This window comes from Cyprinodon variegatus, unplaced genomic scaffold (assembly GCF_000732505.1).
Source record: "Cyprinodon variegatus isolate N-32 unplaced genomic scaffold, C_variegatus-1.0 Scaffold825, whole genome shotgun sequence".
Taxonomy (NCBI): Eukaryota; Metazoa; Chordata; class Actinopteri; order Cyprinodontiformes; family Cyprinodontidae; genus Cyprinodon; species Cyprinodon variegatus.
This window is the reverse complement of record NW_015151278.1, coordinates 166479-171264: the sequence shown is the minus strand read 5'-3', so window position 1 is coordinate 171264 and position 4786 is coordinate 166479.

Here is a 4786-nt window from a genome sequence, read left to right as displayed (position 1 = left end):
TATGAACTGTATTTGCTCTCAGGTTAATCCAGTTTTATAACTTTCATTTCATTAGGATTCTGCATGTCATCCGTCTTTTAGCTCCACAATATATGACAGGAATACTGTATCCATTTTTTCACAGGACAATCCTGTAGAAGAAATGAAAATTAGCCTAAAAAAAAGACTTGCAGGGGCCCAAGATTATCTGTGTGCAAACATGATTTAACTCCCATTTTAAAAGCTGTGCTGTTTTTGTTGCTGCTAAAAGATTCACTTAATCCAAATGAAATACATCTAAAATAAAAACAACAGTCACAAGAATGATTTTGGATAGTTTTTTTTTTTGTTTGTTTGTTTTTTCCACAAAAGTTTTACAGTAAGTTTGAAGCATGGGGAACGGTACTTGAATGCATCATATCTCTCTGTATGGCAAAGCCAGGCGGGAAATCTTTAGGCAAGACCATTGGAGCAAATTCACTCCCACTTCCTTTTTCCCCTTTTTCCACAAGAGGAGGAGGAGGCCTTTGCTTGAATCACAATGCTCTCTTTCAGAGAGAGTGACTGGTAGAAATGTGTAAGGTAAAACAAGATGGGGAAACGTGGCTCTGGAGGATAAACTTTCCTCCTTCCAAGATGCCTTCTTCATAAATTGGGCCTTCTGAGAAATAGGTGGAGATGGCAATCAGGTTCTGAATTTCCCAGAATGCAGCACTGCATGTTGTTGCTGTATTCACTTACGTCTAATTAAAGAGTTGTCAAGAAAAAAAAAACCTTCCTCTGTCGTACAGTCTGCCAATTCCACTGAGCCTCTTGAGAGTGACTGAAATAATCAGTTTCACACATTAGTGCTGTCTGGTATGTCCACCCCGTGACATAGAGCAGGTCCAGGATCAGCCAGGCTGATAATTCCCACATCTGTAGAGCGGCTGATTAAGACCCGTCAGCATCAACCACTTCCTCTTTATCTCAAAGTGCACTTTTTTTTAAGGCCTCAGACTAACGGTGAATTGAAAACTGTTGGGGTTATTGAGGGCAGCAAAACAGTTCATTGGACAGTTAGAGAGAATAATCTTGAGGTTTCCCAGAGTTCATTACCGTTTGCCTTCAGCTGTGTGCTGCGCTTGCAGCTTTGTTGCCAGATCAGCTCCAGACCTCAATCAGACCTTCTGAAAGGATATGTGAGATGCACTACTGAATGATCTAAAACCTTTCTCTAGCTGGTCACCTATAATAAAGACAAAATTAGTTTTTATCATTCACAGCATAAATCTAAGAGCATATATTTGTTAACTAAAAAAAAATTAGCTGAAGAAAAATGCATTTAGACACATGATCTTAATACATCAAACCTAAAGGGGTCAGCAGGATGATTTGATACTTTTGAGGAGGGGATGATGCAAGTGATATCTATTAGACATATTCAGGCCAGTAGTCTTTGTTTGACGGTGTTTCTGGAGCTCTGCAGATTCACCATTCAGCCCGGGAGGCAGATAAACAGCTTGGTGGGAGTAACTTGTTATAACTGAAATAATCAGACACATTTTGATGCTGTTAAACCTTATCTGTTTAAACTTAAACTGCTTCCCAAACAGTTCTTATGTCCAATACATGTAGAAAATCCAACCTAAAATGTAGAGCTGCAAAGTTTGGATTTGTAGAAATTTTGTCCAGATTTATCATTAGTTGGATTAGGGGAAAAAATCCAGTTCAGAAAGTACTATAACATCTAGGGTGACGTTTAAAGGGGAGGATGTAAAAGAAAAAAACAACAATCCCTTCTATTAAATTTGCTTTAAAATTAAAAGTAAATCAAAATTTGTTTATGTCAAATAATGTAAATGTGTTAAATGCTCTAATTCAGTAAACTTGAACTCATTTCATTACCTTGTCTTGCCTAAACCAGTAGTCTCTTTCTTCTTACAAGAATAAACAAAATAATTAAACCTAAAGACACTGTGAATTGTTAAAATTTAGATATAAACATCAACTAAGTGTTAAAAAAAACTATTTAGTTTAATTTTCAGTATTTAGTGATTTTACAAACTTAAAGCTTTATAATGTTTTATCTTTAAACATATATATATTATTTTTAATCCAACTGCACGACATCATTGTTGTCAGTCTACAATAATTATGATTGGGTTAGGCTAATGTTAGCTCCTTTCCTCTCTGTTTTGCCATGATTTGCTGATTATCAACTTAAAACTGGTTCAGTCTTAACACACCTTTTAGAAAGAGTCATTCTGTTTAGCAAACAGGTTTCCGTGGTATTTTTGTTTAAATGTTCCTATTAATGATGTTCTGCCATAAGCCATGATATTATTTTTTAACATTGGTGGAACAAAATACTTGCTATCCTCTCCAAACTTCTGTAGAACTCCCTCTTCTTGTGATCCTGCCTCAACCGTGCTTGGGGACAAAAAGCAACTTATAAATGCTTGAACATTCACTTTTCCTGTGGACCTAGAGAAAGGGAAGCCGCAGAGGGGAGAACATTGATAACATTGCTAAAAGGACTTCATTCCCCAAAGCGCTTCTTAAAGGTATAGTGAAGGATGTACTTTTTCCAGGTGGACCATAAAAATAAGTGGTCCTCCTAATTGTCAATCATTCTGGTGAGCCGTGGTGAGTCTGACATATTGGGAAAATTGCAAATCTTTTCGACAGTACACTTGTATGAGTGATGCAAACTTTTAAAAAGCAACTTTTAAACAGAGCGTGCACAAGGAGAAATGGGCTGTTGCACACACGTGCACGGTCGTGCACGCTCTTGCATGTTTTAATAAGCATTCCCTCTTAAGAGAAGTAGTCCTTAAGCTATATTAAAATCCCAACTGCTGCAAAACAAACTGTCTGTAAAATTCTCTTTGAGTTTAGTTTCACCAGACCTACCAAAATAAGCTAGGTGGTCCTTACCTTAACTAGGCTATTCCCTCAGGAACAATCAATGTAAAAATTTAATTCTCTTTTATCATAGCATTATGTTATAGCATTATGCTACACTGAGTTTGGTTCACTCCCCCACAGCTGAGCATTTCTAAAAATAAAGCATGCCTGAAATGACCAACATTATGTTCTGGATCTAGATCAGACTTAAGAACACCAGGAGGAAGCAGGGGACGTTTTTAAATTCCACCAGGACACCTGGTTTAACCACAACTTAATTCCAAACATGCCGACAAGCCAAGCCCTAAGGTCAAACAGGTGCCAACATCGCTGACAATCTGACCTCTCCTCAATTAAGTCTTTTCCTTTACGTCTCCTTCATACCCTCACAAAAAGCCACAAGAACATCCAAAGAAATGTGACGCAAACTTCTGTAATTCACCAAACCTATAAGAGCCTACCACAAAGAACAAAAAAAAGGAGTATTAAATAATTATTGAAATTTTCCCACATAATACCACTTAGATGGGTTATTTTTTTTTTTTTTTAGAAATAACCAGTTAGATGGGTTATTTTGGTTAAAACAGGAACCAGAGGGTAGAAACTGGAATTTAGATGGGTTATTTTTTAGAAACAGAAGTTGTTGTTTATTGGGTACAACTGTTAGATACAGTAGGGTAGAAAAGTATATCCTCAGTAGTTGATCAAATGTAGTGGTCAAAGTGACCCTGAAAACTATTTTTATTCTTTTGTTGCATCTTAAAATAGTTTGCAGTCTTATTTTAAGCCACAATAGAAAGTGGTTCATGGGGAATAAATCTTTGGCACTTTGCCCTCAGATTTCCTGGTCAACGGCTGCATTGACTATGGACAACACAGAGGAACCACATCCACACTGGACTTCTTTATTCCTCAGTGCAGAATTGTATTTTTTCAAGCGGTAGGTAAATATAAATGGAAGCAAACAATTAAACACAAGGGTGAAAAATATAAAACACAAAAATAAGAATATGAGCCTGTGCATCGTTGAATGAGGAAACTAGTCATACTAGACTTTAAGCAACACAGATTCTCGGCCTCTTCACACTTTTTACCGACTGAAACATTTAGTTACCAAGGAAATCCAAACTCTATTTAATCTGAAAAGAAGACCTGGACCACTGGGATCCTCTGCTTTACTTTCTCCTTAGCCAAGGTAAAAGGTTTCTTCTTCTCCAGTATGTGTTGATGCATTATGATGAGGGATGTAGCCTATGTGTTGGATTTGTCTATGTTTAGATACGCTTAAATATTAATTTCATTAAAGATTCATTATGACAATAAAAACTCTTGTTGATATGCTGACTCCAGCCACAGTTTAATACTCATGAATATACCCCAACTTTGTGAATTAATTTTGATTGGCAATTCTTTTTAATTATCCATTTTGTAAGGGCAACTCTTTCTACCCCACTTTTTCTTTCCACTAAACTTTCCATTGACGGGGCTTCAATAGAGCACTGTTAAGATACATGTTATTTACCAATATTTGTGAGATGTCCCTCTTTTGGAGGGTTTTGATTACTTTTTTGTTAATAAAGGCGATTATTTGGAATTTAAAAAAAAAGAAAAATCATCTATTATTTTTAATTGCTCTCATTGAATTATTTATTTTGGGTTTTCTTTGCCTTCATGAAAACCAATAAAATACATCACAAAACATAAAGACTAGAAATATTGCACTCAGTGTAATAAATCTATAAATTAAAAGAGATTCACCTTTAATAATCGTAACAAAATTATACTGAACATTTTCAGAATATTAAATTGTTTTACGGTGTTCCTATAATGCAAGACGTATGCTTTTTAATCTTAATTTCTAAAACCACAAATTAATTTCCTGTCCTCTAATCTGACATTATTTCCTCTTGTGTTGCTC